The sequence below is a fragment of the Vombatus ursinus genome, unplaced genomic scaffold (genome assembly GCF_900497805.2).
Source record: "Vombatus ursinus unplaced genomic scaffold, bare-nosed wombat genome assembly UNPS02014811.1, whole genome shotgun sequence".
Classification (NCBI taxonomy): domain Eukaryota; kingdom Metazoa; phylum Chordata; class Mammalia; order Diprotodontia; family Vombatidae; genus Vombatus; species Vombatus ursinus.
In genome coordinates this window covers 4,424,273-4,445,003 of record NW_020954589.1, presented here as the reverse complement: position 1 = coordinate 4,445,003, position 20,731 = coordinate 4,424,273, and the positions used below count along the sequence as shown (strand labels likewise).

General features: G+C 42.4%; 1 pseudogene; it reads left to right on the top strand.

The window, feature by feature from the left end:
- Nucleotides 1-17,289, top strand: part of LOC114053534 — an 18,484-nt pseudogene extending 1,195 nt beyond the window's left edge.
- The last annotated feature ends 3,442 nt before the right edge of the window (nt 17,290-20,731 follow it).

Below are 20,731 nucleotides of genomic sequence, written 5' to 3'. Positions count from 1 at the left end.
GATGAAGAATCTGAGGCAAACAGGATTAGGTGACTTGCCCAGGGTCATACAGCTAGTAAGTGTCTGAGGCTGAATTTGAACTCAGGAAGAGGAGTCTTTCTGAGTCCAACCTGGTGCTCTAGCCGCTGCACCACCTAGCTGCCCATAAGTGAACTCATAGGACCAAATCTTTTTTAAAAAGTGTCAGATAGGGGCAGCTAAGTGGCGCAGTGGATAGAGCTCCAGCATTGGAATCAGGAGGACCTGAGTTCAAATGTGGCTTCAAACACTTGACACTTACTAACTGTGTGACCCTGGGCAAGTCACTTAACCCTGATTGCCTCACCTAAAAGGAAAAAGGGAAAAAAAGTGTCAGACCATGCTTGCTAGGGCCCTGGGTAGGGAGATAAAAACACTCCCTGACCTCTAGGAGCTTATATTCTGCTGGAGATCATATTTTCAGCCTTCTATTCCCTACAGCCAATCTCACGTATTATAACTGATTCACAGTCCAAGCTTGCAGCTTTGATTGTTCCCTTCTACTCTGAAACTCCCATGACTCTCCCTTTGCCCTTCAGAGAAGGGCAGGAACCAGCCTTTATCCAAATCATAAAGTCCAGTATTGAGGTGTGCCCAGGGCACGCACCACCTTACCTTGATGTCTTCTTTTCCCCCTTCCTGTGGTCCTTTCTCCTTTCCCTTCCCCACTTTCCTCCTAGTGAAAAGACCTTTGAACTCAAGTCAGCAGAGGAGTCTTGGATCCACCATAGAATGTGGCAAATCACTCAACCTTCCCAGGTCACAGTTTCCTCAACTGTAAAAATGAAGGAGCTGAATTTGATAATTCCTCAGGTTGATGAGGATAGGAACTAGAACCCAAAAAGGAAAAACCTTGGACTTTCCCACATGGCCAAATATCTGGCTTTAGCCGGAGAGGCTGTAATTCCATCAATTAGCCTTTCATTGTGGCTACACCCAATCTCCCAATTCTCTTGTTATTCTTAACTTAACCTAGCCCTCCCTATAGCCCCAGGCCATTTCCCACACTTAATCCTAGCTAGGCTCCATTGTCCAGGTCCCAGGTTCCAAAACAGGAGTTCTGTTCACCCCAGCTTACTGGCCACTCCCATTAAGATTTTCCTTAGACCCCTCCTCCAGTCACCCCAAACTATTTCGCCACTCCTAGATCCCTCCCACAGTCTTCCTGTATATAAGGTCCATCTTGTCTCCATTAAGGGGTTTAAGATTCTTAAAATCTAGCCACTGCTCAGAATCTTAGAATCTAGCCAGTACCTCACAGACTCTCAGATTGCTGAAGAGTCTGGCTAATATGGCGATTCTTTAATAAACCTTGTCTTTAGTTGAAAGAAGGCTTGGGTCGAATTCTTTCAGGCAGGACCTGTGTGTTGTAATCTCGGGGTCCCAGCATCCCTAAACCTCTGGACCTCGTCAAGGTGACTTTCAGTTCTAAAACGACGATCTCATGATCTTTGGACACCAGGTGAGTCCTTTCCCCTATTTTTCCTTCAGTTTCCTCATCTGTAAAATGGGGATAATGCTACTTACTTCCATCTAGTTGACAGCGTTCTGATGAAAAAAGTCAATTTTAAGGTTTGTCAAACTTAGGGCCTATTATTCTGCTCCAGAACCTTCCTAGCTCAGATAAAAGGGAACTGATAAACTCAATCAATTTAAGCAGTTGGGTAACAGATAAAGGCCTACCCAGGGTGTGTACATATTAAAAAAGGCAACAAGTCAAATCCTGCCTCAAGCACTTACTAGCTGTGTGACCCTGGGAAAGTCACTTAACTCTCTTTGCCTCAGTTTCTTTATTTGTAAAATAAGCTGGAGAAAGAAATGGCGAGCCACTTTATTATCTTTGTCAAGAAAATCCCAAACAGAGTCACAGAGAATCATACACGACTGAAAAATGACTTAACAACAAAACAATAGGCAATAATTAACCCAAAGGAATTTTTAAAAAACATAATTGTCTTCATTGTTGTATCTTGTCTCGTCACATCGTAAGACTAATGTATTTGGGGGTAGAGCAGGCTTGTAATAAAAGTCCTTAAATTTTTTTCCAATTACGTGTAAAAACAATGTTTAACATTCTTTTTAAATTTTGAGTCCCAAATTCTCTCCTTCCCTCCTTTCTTTCTCCTCCCCCCTCATTGAGAAGGCAAGTAATTTCATATAGATTATACATGTACAGTCATGCAAAACATTTCCATATTATGTGAAAGAAAACACAGACCTCCCAAAAAATCCACACACAAAAAAATTAAATAGTACGCTCTGATCTGCATTCCGACTCCATCAGTTCTTTATTTGGAGGTAGGTAGTATCTTTCATCATAAGTCCTTTGGAATTGTCTTAGATCATTCTATTGCTGAGAATCATTCACAGTTGATCTACATACAATATTCTTGCTACTGTGTGTGTCTCCTGGTTCTGCTCTCTTCACTTTGCATCAGTTCATATAAGTCTTCCTGATGGGGATGGGATCTGAACCCCAAAAAGGAAAAGTCCCTGAAATTTCCCACAAATTTCAGCAGCCCAGGTCCTTAGCATCCCCTGAGGTACCTGGTCCACCTTGATTACTTAATTAGTTTACTTGACACTCCTTAATCCCATCCAGGCCCCTTTCTCTGTTACCTCCAGACCACCCCAGGCTATTTGCCACTCCTTGATCCCATCCAGATTTTCTCACAGTCTTTTTCTATATAAAAGTACCAATTTTATCCTCATCAACTGTGCAGACTCTTAAAATTTGGCCCACTTCCATGGGTGACACAATAAACCTTGTCTCTGGCTGAAAGAAGACTTGAGTAGTTGAATTCTTACGAGGTAAACCCACCCTGTATTTTAGGATTCCTAGCACCCCTAGACTGTATCCTTCCCAGGTTTTTCTGAAAACATCCTGCTCATCATTTCTTATAGTACAGTAGTATTCCATCATACTCATATAACTACAACTTGTTCAGCCATTATCCAATTGATGGGCATCCCCTCAATTTCCAATTCTTTGCCACCACAAAAAGAGCTGCTATAAGTAGGTCCTTTTCCTTTTCCTTTGATCTCTTTGGTATGCAGACCTAGTAACGGTGTCTCTGGGTGAAAAGGCATGCACAGGTTTATAGCCTTTTGGGCATGTTCCAAATTGCTCTCCAAAATGTTTGGATCAGTTCACAACTCCATCAACAATGCATTAATATCTCAATTTCCCCACATCTCCAACTTTGGTCATTTTCCTTTTCTATCATATTACCCAGTCTTATAGGTGTGATGTGGTACCTCAGAGTTGTTTTAATTCGCATTTCTCTAGTTAACAGTGATTTAAAGCATTTTTATATGATTATAGATTGCTTTGATTTCTTCATATGGAAACTGCCTGTTCATATCCTTTGACCAGTTAATCAATTGGGAAATGATTCATATTCTTATAAATTTACCTTAGTTCTCTATATATTTGAGAAATTAAGCCTTTATCAGAGAAACTTGTTTTAAAGTGTTTTTCCAGTGTTTTATTCTCCTTCTCATTTTGGCTGTATTGGTTTTGTTTGGGCAAAACTTTTTTAGTTTAATGCATAGGTTCCCAAAGTTGGCAATGTTACCTCCTGAAGGGCACTGGAATGATCCAGGGGGGGTGGTAATAGCCTCGGGTGCAGTTTGGGGGTATTGAATAAAAATAAGGGGGGCATGGATGCTTAAGGAAAGAAGAGAAGAAAAATTTGAAAAAAAAAACATTTGTACACGTTTCATCCATTGCATTACAAAATTAAAGTTTTAGTGATTACATTATTTTCCAAATAAACACACAAAATGCAAGTTATAACCTATCAGTGGTCAAGTCTGCCTACAGGTCTTAACAAGCAAGTGTTGGCAGGTGAGCATGTCACACATTGTCAGGAAGTCCAGCAAAACATTGGCAGGAATATGTGTATGTAATGACTTGTTTACAATATGATACTATATGGCTACATGACACAATATTGCATTATCAAAATTTCAATGCAGGAAAATCCCTACAAATTTGCAATAAATTATTAAATTTAAGATGTGTCATTTTAAAAAATATGTATTTTGAAATGATATAAATTTTTTTAAAAATTAAAGGATTAAAGAAAGTAGATTTCTAGGGGGATACTGAGTAATTTTTTTTTTTTTTTTGAAAAGTGAGCAGTAGGCCAAATAAGTTTGGGAACCTCTGGTTTAATGTAATCAAAATTACCCATTTTCTATTCCATAATGTTCTCTATCTCTTAGTTGGTCATAAATTTTTCCATTATCCATAGATCTGACAAGTAAACTATTCCATGCTCTCCTAATTTGCTTATGATATCACTTTATGTCTAAATCATGTACCCATTTTGATCTTGTCTTGGTATATGGTAGGAGATGTTGGGCTATACCTAGTTACTGCCAAACTGCTTTCCAGTTTTCCCAGCAGTTTTTGTCAAATAGCGAGTTCTTGTCCCAAAAGCTTTCATCTTTGCATTTATCAAGCACTAGATTACTGTAGTCATTACCTACTGTGTATTGTAAGCCTAAAGGAATTTGGTAACACCTGGGTAGTAGAGATATTTAGAGGGGATGTCTTTCTCTCAAATCTCTCCAACCATAACACTAGACAACTTACTCCATCAACTAAAGAAAGTCCTTCTTCAAACAGTAATCTTCAAAACTCCCCCAATTATCTTATCTATCCACTTAACTTCCATGATGACCCAACCCATACTCTGCATTCCAGCTGTACAGACTCCCAACACTTGCTTCTTCTCTCTCCCTAATTATAAGTCCTCTCTCCCTAATTATAAGCCCATAACCTGGCATAGACTCCCTTCTTCTGATTGCTACCACCTCTTCCCACCCTGATCAGATCAGCCTTCAAAAGGCTGCCTCCTCCATGTGACTTTCCAAGATTTACCCAGCTCACCCTCCAACTAGTCAGCATAATACCTGCCCCATTCATGTTCTACTTAAGGCTCTTTTGGAGCTAAGCCCTGGGGGGGGAATTATTTTGCTTTCTCAGTCTTTCTTTACTGAGCTTGCTAACACTATCTTCCATGCTTCCTTCTCCTGCCCACTCCCTAAATGCCCTCCATCTCTGCTTATTGATATTTCTCCCCCAAGGCTCAGCTCAGATGTCCCTTTCTAGTGAGACCTTCCCTGAGGCACTCTCCCTGCTCCTTCTCCAGGTGCTGGTAACCTTCTCTTCACCAGACTTTTCAAAGGATGGCTGTGGCAAAGTTGAAAGACTGCTACTACCTTTAGAGTCATGAGAGAAAGTTCAAATCCCATTTAGGTCAATTGCTACCTGTCCAAAGTACTTCCTATGACACCACCCTCTCATAATCATATGTTACTCAAGGGCCGGGAACATATCTTATTTTATCTTTTTTTTTAATGGAATTATTTTCAATTAGTAGGCATTGCTTTTCTCTCCCTCCTACCACCCCAACCCCATTGAGAAAGAAAAATGGAAAAACAAAACCCTTATTTCATTTTGTATCTTCTCTAGCATCTAGCATCACAATGTCCTGCATGTAGTGCAAAATAAATATTTGTTGAATTGTGTGCCTGGTAATATGGGTGTCTCTAGTGCCTGTTATTATTCAATGGTATCCAACTCTTCATGACCCCATTGGCCATACTGTCCATGGATTTTCTTGGCGAAGATATTGGAGTAGTTTGCCATTTCCTTCTCTGGTAGATTAGGCAAACAGAGGTTAAGTGACTTTCCCAGAGTCACACAGCTAGTAAGTATCTGAGGCCAGATTTGAACTCAGGTCTTCCTGACTCCAGGCCTAGCACTTTATCCATTGAGCCATCTAGCTGCCAGGTGCCTTGGGTAGCTCAATACAATGAACATCTTTGGATGGACCAAAGGCTCTGGGCACAACTAAGAGAAGGCTTTCTATTGCCCCTTGTATTCAACAAGTACATGGGTCAGCCAGGGTCTCCTGAGTCTTGACTTTGTTTAGAGAAATGGGATAGGTTAGGGAACTGATAGGATCCAGTGTCTACGATCATACTTCTTGGGCTGTGCTAAATTAAGGGTGGGCAACCCAAGGGCACAACCAGCCCATTGTCAGTGGGAGCATCTACTGAGTTGAGCAGGAATGATGGGACCCTTTGCTCTTCTCCAGTCTTCTTACTATGGGGAGATTAGCATTGGGACCCCAGCCCAGAACTTCTTGGTCCTCTTTGACACTGGCTCTTCCAAGCTGTGAGTGCCCTCCATCTATTACCAGAGCCAGGCCTGCAGTGAGTACCCCAGGTGCTGGGGAAGGGGGAGGGAGGGAGAGTCATGGTCCTCAGTTGAAGAAGATATGGTGCCAAGTAGGAGAGGAAGACCACTGGGGGGGAATTTCTAGTGGCCTGTTTATTTTCTCAAAATCAAATTGCATAGTTGGAGTGGAGCTGAAAAGAATCAATCAATTTTCTCTCATTCCATTAAACTCTAATCCACATATTTTTATGAAGCATCCTTTGTGTGCTTGTGGGTGAGGAGGTAGAAAGGGGGCAGACATAGGAGAAATGTAAGATCTGGTCATTAGAGGGACAGCTAAGTGGCACAATGGATAGAGCACTGAAGTCAGAAGGACCTGAGTTCAAATCCGACCTCAGACCAAACACTTGACACTTACCAGCTGTGTGACCCTGGGCAAGTCACTTAACCCCAATTGCCTAAAAAAAAAAGAAAAAAAAAGATCTGATCATTACCCTGTAGTCTCAATGAGTATATAAGCCCTAGATATGCCTGCTCTACCCCTGGCAAAACCCCAAGGTTTGGGTTACTTCCTAGTTTCCTGGAAAGCTTGGGAATCCAGAGAAAAGTTATCCAGCTTGGCTGTAAAAGTGGGTATGGTCAGATATCCTGGGAGCTGAGAATGTACAGTGGGAGTAAGTAGGAGGAAGCTGGTATCCCTGGAGGGAAGTCTGGACCAGCCCTGGATCATTCCATTTCTTAAGCCTCGGAGAGGAGTAAGATCTCTGTGGATGAAGATTGTTCCAGAGTGGGATGTCTTTTTTAATGACAAGAAACAGATTCCTCAAGCACCTAGCATTGTATGGGGACTGGAGAGAAAGACTTGATCCCTGGCCTCATGGAGTTTACAGTCTTTTGGTGGGGAAAGACACCAACCTAGAAAATTAGAATATATAATAATACATGATGAATTCATAACAGAGGTGCAAACAAGAAGTGCAAAACAGGGGGGCAGTTAGGTGGCGCAGTGGATAGAGCACCAGCCCTGAAATCAGGAAGACCTGAGTTTAAATCCGGCCTCAGACCAAACACTTGACACGTACTAGCTGTGTGACCTTGGGCAAGTCACTTAACCCCAATTGCCTCACTAAAAAAATTAAAAAAAAAAGAAGTACAAAACAAATTATATGTTTTAGGTGAAGAAGGAAGGAATGAGCATATCTGTAATCTTTTTCAAAACTGATATGGCCCATGGGGCAGCTAGGTGGCACAGAGGATAGAGCACTTATCCTGGAGTCAGGAGGACCTGAGTTCAAATCTGGCATCAGACACATGATACTCACTAGCTGTGTGACCCTGGGCAAGTCACTTAACCCCATTGCCAAGCCAAAAAACAAAAACAAAAACAAAACAAACAAAAAAAAAACCAAACTGATATGATCCTTAGAAGGGAGTCCTGGTCTGGGCAGGTGTTACCCAAATCCTCTGATCTAAAAAAAAAAAAAATCTTCCATAATTGAACCTGATTTGACTGCTGTTAACCCATCCAAGTTGGAGAGGCAGGTGTCTTAGCTCTCATTCCTGGCCTTGAGCTTGCCAGTAAGAAGGGATGACATCTAGAGGAAGAAGCCAGAAGCCAAGAAAACTGGGGAGGGGAGGCTATCATGAAGGTATACATACCCCAGATGTTCTCTGCCAGCCTATGCCTCATGGGTAATGAAAAAAGCACTGGGCTTGGGGTCAAGAAAATCATGCTAAAGGCCTGACTCTGCCACTAAATAGCTGTGTGACCCTGGTCAAGTCACATAACCCCTATAGGCCTCAGGTTCCACACCTGTAAGATGAGGAGGCAGCTAGGTGGTTCAGTGTAGAGTGCTGGGACTGGAATTAGGAAGACTGAGTTCAAATCCCGCTTCAGACACTTAGTAGCTCTGTGACCCTGAGTAAGTCACTCAATCTCTATTTGCTTTAATCCATTGGAGAAGGAAATGATAAACCATTCCAATATTCTTGCCAAGAAAACCCCATGGACAGTACCAGTGTGCTCGAGTGCACAGGGTGAAGAACAACTGAACAGCAAAGAAGAGGAAATTGGAATAGATAATGTCTAAGGCGCTAAGAGTGAGAAAAACCTGATGTTAAATCAATATCTCAGACACTTAGTAGCTGTCAAGTCAGGGGGGGCAGAGCCAAGATGGTGGAGTGAAAGCAGTGACTTGTTTGAGCTCTCCCCCAAACCCCTCCAAATACCTGTAAAAAATGGCTCGAAACAAATTTCCAGCCCAAGACAACCTGGATGGTTGATCGGAAAGGTATATCGCACAGAGCGGGGAGAGGAGTGCAGTTCGCAGCGAACCTGGAGCAGGCCTCAGAGGACTGAATCGCGGGCAGCTGTGGTGGTTTCCAGACTTCTCAACCCACAAACACCAAAGACAACTTAGAAGGTCAGTGGGAAAAGTCTGTGACTGTGGTGAGAGAGGAGCTAGGTCTCAGCCGCAAGTACCCAGTGCAGCCTCTGAGGCAGCGGTCCTCCTGAGCTCCCAGGGGAATGGAGTGTCTGATCAGAGGGGGATTGCAGGGATCTCTTTGCCAGTGCTGAGGAAGGAATCTCTTGCTTTGTTCGTGCTTAGATCTAGGTCACAGTTCTGAGGGGTGGTCCTGGGTCGAGGAGGAGTGCTGGCTTGGTGGAGCTTGTTGTGGCAGTGGAGAGGAAACACCCCGCCCCTTATCATACCACCTTGGAAGAGCTGAAAATTTACAGGTCCCTAGAAGTACCTCTGAAAACAGCTGCACAAAACCTCCGAAGCATGGGACAGGACATTCTCTACATTGGAAGCAGACTCTTACCTTAACAAAGAGTTTAAAACTCAAGTAATTGGCTGGGATCATGAGTAAGCAGCGCAAAAAGAGTCAGACTATATTATCCTACTTTGGTGACAAAGATCAAAACATACAAACAGAACTAGACAACTAAGTCAAAGTTCCTACATCCAAAGCCTCCAAGAAAAATATGAATCAGTCCCAGGCCTTGAAAAAGCTCAAAAGTGATTTTGAGAAGCAAGTAAGAGAAGTAGAGGAAAAATTGGAAAGAGAAATGAGAGTGATGCTGTCAAGTCACTTAACGTCTATTTGTCTCAGTTTCCTCATCTATGAAATGGGGATAATAATGGCATCTACCTTCTAGGGTTGTTATCAGGGTCAAACGAATCAACATATATAAAGTTCTTTGCAAACCTGCATACACCATATAAATACTATTCCAGTTCTAAAAGAATTTTAATACGTGAGTCTTCTGAGTTCCTTCTGCAGGTGGCCATGCCCGATTCAACCCCAGCCAGTCTTCTCTGTATTCCACCAGTGGACAGACCTTCTCCTTGCAATATGGTGGCAGTAGCCTCCCTGGTTTCTTTGGCTATGACACTATGACTGTGAGTAGCCAATCCTCCCACCCCCGTTTTTTGTTCCTTTTCTTCTTCCTCTTGCCTTCTCAAAAGGGGTCCGACTTGTACTCTGACTCTATGACTTTTGTATAAGGCCGAAGGACTGACGATATTAGGCCTCAAGAAGAGAAGCCTTGAAGAGGGTGGGGGTGTACTGCCTTCCAGCATCTGAAGACTCTTCATGTGGAAGAGGGATTAGCTTTCATCTGCTTCGTCCCAGCTGGCCCAACAAGAGAAGTGAATAGAAGTTGTAGAGGCAGATTTCAGCTTGATGTGAGGGGAAAAGTTTATAGCAATTGGAGCTGGCCGAAAGTAGAATGAGCTTCCTCAGAAGGTAGTGAGTTTCTCATCATAGGATGTCATCAAAATAAAATCTGGATGGCCACTTTTCAAAGGTAACCATGGAGGGGATGATTTCTTTTGGGCCATGGGGCGGACTAGGTGGTCTCAAGGAAACTTCCCAATCTGAGATTCTTTGGCTACAGTGTGGGTCAAATTACAGAATAGATCACAGAGTTTCAGAGCTGAAAGAGGGAGAATCAGTCATGGAAGGAAGGGACTTTGATGGATAAATAGGATTTGGAAAATCTGAAGATTTACAGTTGGAAGGAACCTAGGAATCATGCCATCCCGCTCCCCCATTTTGCAGATGAGGGGCAGCTAGGTGACTCAGTGTAAAGAGTGCCAGGCCTGGAGTCAGGAAGACTCATCTTTCTGAGTGCCTCAGACACTTACTAGCTGTGTGACCTTGGGTAAGTCACTTAACTCTGTTTACCTTAGTTTCCTCATCTGTAAAATGAGCTGGAGAAGGAAATGGCAAATCACTCCAGTATCTTTGCCAAGAAAACCCCAAATGGGGGTCATGAAGAGTCGGACATGACTGAATGACAACATTACATTTTACAGATGAGGAAACAGGAGCTAGTGAGAATCAGGGAGTACATTCTAGGCAGGGCAATGGGGAAGGATGGGGAAGCGCAGCAGCAAAGCAAGTGTGGCAGAAAAGGCACTCTGGGACCTAACCCCCTCAAAGACGGCCACCACAGCGCCCTAAAGTCCTTATCTGAACGATCGTGCTCACAATCCTCCCTTACCATCTAACATCCCACTGTGCTCTCCTCCAGGTCCAGGGAATCCAGGTCCCCAGTCAGGAGTTCAGCCTGAGTTAGAATGAGCCAGGAACTAATTACTTCTATGCCCAGTTTGATGGCATCATGGGCATGGCTTACCTTGCCCTGGCTGTTGGGAGAGCCCACACAACCCTGCAAGGCATGTTGCAACAGAATGTCCTTACAAACCCCATCTTCAGTTTTTACCTTACTAAGTAAGGAGCCCAGAGAGCACACGGTCCTGCTCTCCCTCTTTCTGCCTCTTTTAGTTCTCTTTTCCTCCTTTTATCCCTCTATGCTTTCCCACCTTTCACTTTTCTTTAAACCTTACAAAGTGCTTTCATCTTTTTTTTTTGGTAAACTTTAAACCTTAAAGAAACCCTGTGAAATAGGTGGTGAAAGTATAATTATACCTATTTTACAGATGAGAAAACTGAGGTTCAGAGAAATAAACTAGTCACAGAGCTAGTGAATGTCAGAACCCAGGCTCTTAACTTCAATTCCACTAACCATGCTTGTTGACTTGACCCTGTCTCCTTTTCCTGCTGCTTTTTCTACCACTATCTAGAGCTTGGGGTTCCTTCCTGGAGTCTCCAGTGTCCAGTGACATTATATACTTCCTTTACTACAAGAACTACCTGTCAGCCTTACTATCATTTCCTATCTTTTTGTTTTTACAGAATTGTAAATTATTTTACCAACAGATATTATAAACAGATGCTAATTGCCAATAATCATATTTTAAAACCATGAGTGCCGTGTTGGTGAATATATACTTCTTGAATGACTTAGAATGACTCCCATTTTAGAGATCAATACATAACATATAGAACTTTACTGAAAAAAGAAGCTGTAATATACATGTGATATAACATAATGTAACATAACAATGTAACATAATGTAACAACACAATATTATTGTATATATCACAATATTATAATCTATCAATTAATATATTAAAATTAATTATACCACATTGTAGAAAGTTACATAATAGTATATTATTACTTTTTCTTCTTTTTTTGCAACATGGTTAATATGGAAATAAAAATGTTATTCAATATATACAGATAGTATAATTAAATAGAGAATGTTATATATAGCGATATCATATAATAACATAATATGTCACACAATACAATAATGCCTATTTATCTAGTGTTATAAATAGAGCATAATTAATGTTCACTGTGCTAAGTACATTTTAATGTATGATTCACATCATGCTTCACTTTCCCTAGACACCGAATTCTGTACTTATTCTTCCAAAATTAGTACAGTTGAGTTATGCTTAGACATCACATTCTATTTATCATCACAAATTTAGTAAACTAGTAATACAAAAATATTTCATTCTCATGTTCATCAAATATTTGCCGATGATGAAAATAAACATGCAAATATTTTGTAAACCCCACGGCGTATCTATCCTAGACTGGCTACAGGTGACTCCTTTATGCTAACCCTGCCAGAAAGATATTATTAATATTCAGAAGACACGCAGAAATATCAAGTGTGGATAGAAATAGGAATACGTTCAGGCCAGTTGTCTTGGAAGTTCAGAAACTTTCCTCTGGGCAGGAGGCTCCGTGAGCAGACAAATCTGATATAAGGTGGCCATCACAGGTGAGAAAGCCCTGTTCTGTCTTCTCTCCTTTTCTCTCCTAGTTTCCCTCATATTTGCTGCTTCCCCAGTCTGACCAGTAGGTCTGGTCCTCTGGCCAATGGTGCCCCTGGAGTCTACTTCAAAGCTGCCTGAAGTTTGGCTCTTCCCCAGCAGATGGCGCTCATTTCCTTTCCAGAAGATCAGCTTTGAAGCTGGTGCTTAGGGCTGAGTGTTAGACCTTCTGTTTCTCTTTTTAACAAACCCAGAACTCCACAGCCCCAAGAAGTGAGGAGTTTCTCTCAAGGAGAGCTGATTGTTAAATTTCCAGTGTGAGTATTTCCATCTCCAAAATCAGAAAGCTACACATCAGGGCTTGATTTCCTGTTTTGTTGTTTGTCTGGCATTTATATAGTTCTTTAAGGTTTGCAAAATGCTTTATGAATACCTCATTTTATTCTCACAACAACCTTGGGAGGCATGATTAATCTCCCCATTTTACAGATGAGGACACTGCGGCAAATAGAGGTTTAGTGACTTGCTCAGAGTCCCATAGCTAATAAATATCTGAGGCAAGATTAGAATTCAAGTCTTCCTGTCTCCAAATCTAAGCTCTCTATCCACCCAGCTACTGAACTGTCCTAGAATTGAGTAAAGGGTAGATGGGCATAATTGAGAACTGGATTCAGTGGCCTCTAATGTTCCTTCCTGCTCTGAGTCTATGACCCTTGAATTCTATGGATCATTCAAGTTCATCTGAGTCAGGATTTCACTGGGCAGTTTCATTATTTGGTTTGGAGTATTACATTTAAGAGGCAACTAGGTGGAGCTAGATAGAGAGTGCCCAGCCTGGAGTCAGAAGGACCTGAGTTCAAATCCAGTCTCAGACACTTAACTAGCTGTGTGACCTTGGACAAGTAACTTTACCCTGTTTGCCTCGGTTTCCTCATCTGTACAACGAGCTGAAGAAGGAAATGGCAAACCACTCTAGAATCTCTGCCAGGAAAACCCCAAATGGGGTCATGAAGAATTAGACATGACTGATTAACAAAAACAATCAGTTATTTACATGCTGTCTTCTCCACTAGATTGTGACTTCCTTGAGGGCAGGGAATATGATCTTGACTCTTTTTTTTTCTTTTTCTTCTTTTTGACTTTCTTTATATGCCTAGCACCCAGGTAAGCGATTAATAAATGAATGCTGGCTAAACTCAGGGAGTTGTGTGTCTTATGAGGAGACAGAGGTTCAATCATTTCTCCTCCCTTCCCCACCCCCTCTTCAACCTCCCCATAATTCCTTTCTCTCTCCTGCAGCCAGCAGAGCTCTCAGAGTTGGGGTGAGGTTATCTTTGGAGGTGTCGACAACTACCTATACATTGGTCAGATCTACGGGGCACCTGTCACTCAGGAACTTTTGGTAGATTGGCATCCAAGAGTGAGTTGTAGAGGGGGAAGGGTGTAGATTAAAGTGGGAACAGGGGAGCTAGCAAGAGAAATTTTGGAGGATAAGAGTAGCTGAGCCCCCTAAGGATATTGGGGTCTCCCCGAGCCTCATGTTCCCTACATAACATGTCACACATCTGGGAAGTGGAAAGTGAGGGTATGCCTGGTCAGGCAAGTGCTTCAGAAGTAAACCTCTAATGGTTCCCCAAAGCCTACACAACCTCAGTTGTCTTATGATGAAGCCTCAGGATCTACAGCTTGAAAAAGAGGGAGAAGTGAGAAGAGAGGGACTTAGTCACCATCAAGTGTTTATTGAGGGCTGTCTTGCGTGCATGTTGGGGCAGGGAGTAATGATAATACAAACTGATAAAGCTCTTTAAGACTACACCAAGAGTAGGGTAAACATTATTCCCCTTTTATAGATTGGGAAATTGGGGCCCAGAAAAGTGAAATAAGTCGCCCAGGGTTTCCCAGCTAGTTAGTGTCAGAGTTGGGAATCAGACTCAGGACTTCCAATTCCCAGAAACAAAGCTCTCTCTGCCCTCGAGGAATCTAGAGGAAAGGTTTTGACCCAGAAAAAGAACAGGAGCAGATGAGCTTGTGTGGCAGGAGGGATTTCAGATAGGCACCAGGAAGAACTTTCCTTAGACCCAGACAGTGGGATTGAGGTGGATGATGGAAATTGTATTCCCTCCTCCTGTTCTGTGGAAATCCTTTGAAGGAGATGTCTGGATTGACTTGGATGGGGTCTTTATGCTAGGAAACAGGGAGGGACCAAGCAGATCTCTGGAGGGTCCCGTAGCTAGGTGAAGGGGCCTCTGGGATTAGAGTTGATTTTTAAGAAGCTGATCTTAGATGGTAGAATGGCTAGAACACTGGACTTCCTGGAATTAGGAAGACCTGAATTCAAATCTTGCCTTAGATATGTACCTGCTGTATGAGTCTCTTAACCTTTTTGTGTTTCGGTTTCCTCATCCGGCATTCTTGATCTATGATCTTTTAGTGGGACATAGTAGGGCTGTGTGAGCTTGGGGCAGTCTCTTGCCTCTCTTTGCCTCAGCTTCCTCATCTATAAGATGAAGGGTTGGACTTAATGGCCTTGAAAATCTCTTCCAGAAATGCATCTTTTGGTGGGGCCTGGGAAGGGACTTAATAGAAGAGCCACTTGCCCTTGGCCTGCCTGTTCCCAGCTTCTTAGGCCTGAAGCACCCCTTCCTTAGCTTTTTTGGTTATCCATTAGGGTCAAGCTACTGGCTGGTGCTGCCAAGGTTGCCCAGCCGTTGTGGACATCACCACTTCCCTCCTCACTGTGCCCCAGCAGCACATGAGTACTTTCCTTCAGGCAACAGGAGGCCGGCTGGACCAGTATGGACAGGTATGTTTAACTTCAATTAATATTCATTAAGTGCCTATTGTGAGCTAGGGAAACAAAGATTAAAAAAAACATCATCTTTGTCTTTGGTAAGTTTTTTGTCTGCTGGGTGATGGGTATGACATGCATACAGATAAGCATAGCATAAGGGATCTTGTGATGGGAACAGAGGAAAGACCCATGTGACTCATCAGCTATCTGTCCCAGGTTGGGGTAGCTCCTCCCTTTACTCCTGTCACTCACTATTAACACCTCTGAAGTGAGGGCTGCTCATCCACGTTTGAGGTCCACCTGTCACCTGTAGCTCTCAGCTGTGGCTCCAGGAAGCTGTAGCACGGGCAGCAGCCACACCCCGGTAAAACTGTCTTGGCAGACGGGCAAAACAAGGTTGAGGGTAACTGATGAGCCTCAAACCTGTCAGTGAGGTAGCGGGATGTCCACGCCAAGGAGGCGAAGACTTCCCCCAGGGAAATGTGTGGATGAGAACAATTTGTTCCAACAGCCACGGGGTGGGTGAAGCAGGCGGAGGTGGGTGAAGCAGGCGCTGTGGAGCGCTGACTGTTTGCTTGGATGTGGAAGACACCAAGGTCACCCACTGCATCCGGGGCACCGAAAGTCATCCTGACTTGTCTCGCCACTGGACTTTGGTGACTCTGGAAGAGAGAGTGAGGTTGATGACTTTGTGCAGCTCTGCCTCACTTAAACCCAATTCATGAGAAAGTTAAGGGATCACCCCATGATGTCATTGGTCCTCTTTGAAACAAAGAACAAAAACAACAAGATACTTGGAAGATGAAGGCCCCAGAGGTTGATTACAGGAGGTCTGGGTTGTAATATCAGTTCTAGAACGTAGTAGGAAGATACTTTATCTCTCTGAACCTGTTTCCTCATCTGTAAAATGAGGAGGTTTTACTAGATGACCTGCAGGTCCCTTCCAGGCTTAAATTTGTTGATCCTATATACACAAAATGGCACAGCTAGGTGATGCAGTAGATAGAGCCAGGGCCTGGAGTAAGGAAGATCTGAATTCAAATCCAGCCTTAAACACTTACTAACTGTGTGACCCTGGGCAAGTCACTTAACCCTGTTTGCCTCAATTCCTCATCTGTAAAATGAACTGGAGAAGAAAATAGCAAACCCATTTCAGTATCTTTGCCAAGAAAACCCCAAATAGGATCACAGAGAATAGGACACGACTGAACAATAATAACAACAAAATATATGTGTAGAATATATAGAGATATATTAATGTGAACTATTATTATTACTATTACTAGCAATTATGCATGTGTTACCCCTCCCAGAATCTGGGCAATTTAAAAGAGATCACCCAGAGTAGGAAGTGCTTAGTTGAAAAGATTAATGTTGTAGTGGTAGAGTCTAAAGCACCCAAAGAGAAGTATGTGAATAGAGTCCTTTGATTTCCATTCAAAGTCCCCTGGGTAAGTGATTATCTGTTCTGTCTACTCTTGGTTTTTTTTGCTCTTTTTTTTTGCTTTTTGGTGAGACAATCAGGGTTAAATGACTTGCCCAGGTGACACAGCTAGTAAATGTCAAGTGTTTGAGGCTGAATTTGAACTCAAGTCCTCTTGACTCCAAGGCTGGAACTCTATCCACTGTGCCACCTAGCTGCTCCTCTACTCTTGTTTAAAAAAAAAAAAATAGATTTTTATTAACAAGAATAAAAAAGAAGGGGAAAAAATCAGCATAACTAAGCAAGATATGGAAAATTCTGCCATTGTATGCAGTGTTCCATACCAGGTTGATGTGGCTTCTCAGATTTCTTCTTTGGGATCAAGCTTGGTCATTATAATTTCACAGTATTTAATCTTGATCTGTCTATTCTCAAGGTGTAACTAAGGCTGAGAAAGGCCAGGATAAGGATGGGCATGAGATTGGTGCCCTGGGCTTGAGAAAGTCTGGGCCCAAGATAGGTCTCACTGCTCTCCCCCCCCCCAACCCTTTGTATTGAACAGAATAATGGCTACTGCACTGTAAGGACTGAGACCACCTACCTGGCCTTCCAGAATGGCCAGCCCCTCTGGCCACTGGAGACATCTTCCTCAGGTCCTGCTATTCCATCTGTGACGTGAACAAAAATAGAATGGGCTTTGCCACAGCTGTATAGACTCACTGACTGGCTGTTGAAACAAATCTCTGCCTTTTTTTCCCTTCCAAGACCCTCCTCCCCAAGTGGGATTTATCCCCTTTTGCATGACTACACATGTAAACCTGTATTGAGCTGCTCAATGGGTGGGGAGAGAGGAAGGGAGAGAATTTGGAACCCAAAGCTTTAAAAACAAATGTGAAGAATTGTTTTTACATGCAACTGGGAAATAAGATATACAGGCAATGGAGTATAGAAATCTATCCTGCCCTACGGGAAAATAGAGGGGGAAGGGGATAAGAGAAGGAGGAGGGGGTGTGATAGAAGGGAGGGCGTATTAGAGGAAGGGGTATTCAGAATGCACACTCGTCTTAGGGTTGGGGGAGGGGTGAGATGGGGAGAAAACGTGGAACTCAAAATCTTGTGGAAATGAATGTTGAAAACTAAAATAAATAAATAATAAAGGATTTATCCCCCTACATTCTCACCGTGTATTTCTTCCCTGGACTATGCCTTCCTCTCTACTGCCTCTTGGTAGTCACTCTCTGACTTTACCTAATAATAAATGGATCCTCAAAATACTTCTCCAGTCTGATATTTTCCAAGGGGAGCCCCTGAAATCAATATATCCTCTGCCAAGAGTACCAATTTTGTTTGATCCAACACAGATTTATTAAGTGGTGAAAGCACTATAGTACACACTAGGACTTCAAAGATAGATGAGACACAGATCTTTTTTTTTTTAATGTGGGTTTTTATGTGAGTTACTGTCAAGATTACAGCAAGAAGGAGCTTCCCCCAACCCCTTAAGAAACCCAAACTATGAAACAAAAGAGGGAGACAACAGCAACAAACTTTTACTGAGTACCTACTATGTGCAGAAACCAGTACCTGACCCTGGGAGATAGGCAAAGCTTAGACAAGAAATGGTCTCTGTCCTCAGAGAGTTTATAGCCCGGTGGAGAATAACAGGAGGAATGATGTTTCAGAAGGCCAAGAATCTAGGCTTATAACCAAGAAAAACCTACCCAGAAGCTCTTCATAAGGAAAAAATGGATCTTTAATGAAATAGAAGAGTTCTAAGCACTCCTGATGAAAAGACCTGAGCTGAGTAGAAAATTTGGCATGCAAACACAAGCATCAAGAGAAGCAGAAGGGGGTATAGCTAGGTGGCGCAGTGAATAGAGCACCGGCCCTGAGGTCAGGAGGATCTGACCTCAGACCAAACACTTGACACGTACTAGCTGTGTGACCCTGGGCAAGTCATTTAACCCTAATTGCCTAAAAAAAAATAAAAATAAAAAGAGAAGCAGAAAAATGTGAATGAGAAATCATGGGGGAATAAACAAGGTTAAATTGTTTACATTCTTATATGGTGAGATGATCCAGTAGCTCCTCAGAACTTTATTACCATCAGGGGTCACCGAGAGAGAATCTCATTAGACAGAGGGCCTGGGTGTGATTCCATTTTGTTTGGATGACCTCAAAAGAAAAAATGGAATAGGTAGGGAAGAGGAATGCACTGAGAAATGGGGAAAGGGAGAGGAAGAATGGGGAAAATTATCTCAGGTTAATGAGATAAATGAGGGGGAAGCAAAAAAGAGTTTATACAACAAGGAAAAGGCATTGGGGAAGGAGAGGAATGGCATTTGAACCTGACTTTTATCTGATTAATAGTTTTTTTAAAGGGAAGAATACATATACATGCAGTTGGGTACAGTTATACATCTTACTTAACAGCTAAATAGGAAGGAAGGGGTTTAAGGGAAAAGAGAGAAATAAGACTTGGCCAGAGTCACACAGCTATTAAGTGTCTGAAGTTGGATTTGAACTCACGTCTTCCCTACTCCAGCTCTCTACCCACTGCACCTCTATGAGGAACTCTACCAAGGAGGCTCCTGGGTCATGGATCTGCAGCTGGAAGGCACATCAGAGACGATCTAGTCCAACTCCTTCATTTTACAGGGAAGGAGACTGAGGCCCATAGAGGTTAAGGGACTTTCTCAAGCTTATGCAAGTACTAAGTGTCAATAAGTAGAATTTGAACCCGGGTCTTCTTGGCTCCAAAATCAATGATCTTTTCACTGTAGAGTGGTGCAAAACAAAATGCTATGTCAGTTCTGAGGGGTAAGGCTCATATGGACCAGGATAATCAGGGGGCAACTAGGTGGTGCAGTGGATAGAGTGCCAGGCCTGGAGCCAAGAAGATTCATCTTGAGTTCAAATCTGGCCTCAGATACTTCCTGTCTCTGTGACCCTGGGCAAGTGACTTAACCCTGCTGGTCCCAGTTTCCTCATCTGTAAAATGAGCTGGAGAAGGAAATGGCAAACCACTCCAGTATCTTTGCCAAGATAACCCCAGATGGGATCATGAAGAGTCAGACATGACTGAAACAACTGAACAACAATCAAGGAAGGCTTCATGATAGAGTTGGCATTGGGGTTGGACTTTATGGCTGGAAATTCAATTAAACAGCTAAAGATGGGGAAGGAAAGCATTTCTGGCTATAAAAAATGAGAGGAAGAGCTCATTTTCACTTGGAAGGCAAAAGAAGAGGGGTTCAGGGAAAAATTCATGGGGTAGTTGGAATCTAAGAGAAAAGAGGGTCTTCAGCAAATTGAAAAGGGGGTACATTCTAGGCAGGGGCATGTGGTTTATGGTAGTCACAGGATTTAGAGCAGAAAAGGACCTCAGAGACAATCTAGTCCAAACCCTTTCATTTTGCAGATGAGAAAACAATGGCTTAAAATGATTAAGTGACTCACCCAAGGTCACATGGCTAGTAAATAGTAGAGCCAAGACTCTAACACATGTCCTTTTTTTTCCCCACCTTTGGATAATTTGACTTTTTTTCCTTCTATCTTTTTTTTTTTGCACTTAATAGTATTTTTTCCCCCAATTACATGTAAAGATAGTTTTCGACATTCATTTTTGTAAGATTTTGAGTTCTAAAATTTTTTCCCTCTCCCTTCCCCCCCCAACATAGTAAGCAATCTGATATAGATTATACATGTATAATCATGTTAAATATATTTCCACATTAGTCATGTTGTGAAAGAAGAATCAGAACAAAAGGGAAAAACCATGAGAAAGAAAAAAACAAAAGAGAAAATAATATGCTTCAATCTGCATTCAGACTCCATAGTTCTTTCTCTGGATGTGGATAGCATTTTCCATCATGGGTCTTTTGGAGTTGTCTTAGATCATTATATTGCTAAGAAGAGCTAAATCTCCCATAGTTGATCATTACACAATGTTGCTGTTACTGTGTACAATGTTCCTCTGTTTCTGTTCGTTTCACTCAGCATCAGTTCATGTAAGTCTTTCCAGGTTTTTCTGAAGTCTGCCTGCTCATCATTTCTTAAAGCACAATAGTATTCAATAACATTCATATAGCACAACTTGTTCAGCCATTCCCCAATTGATGGGCATCCTCTCAATTTCCAATTCACGGCCACCACA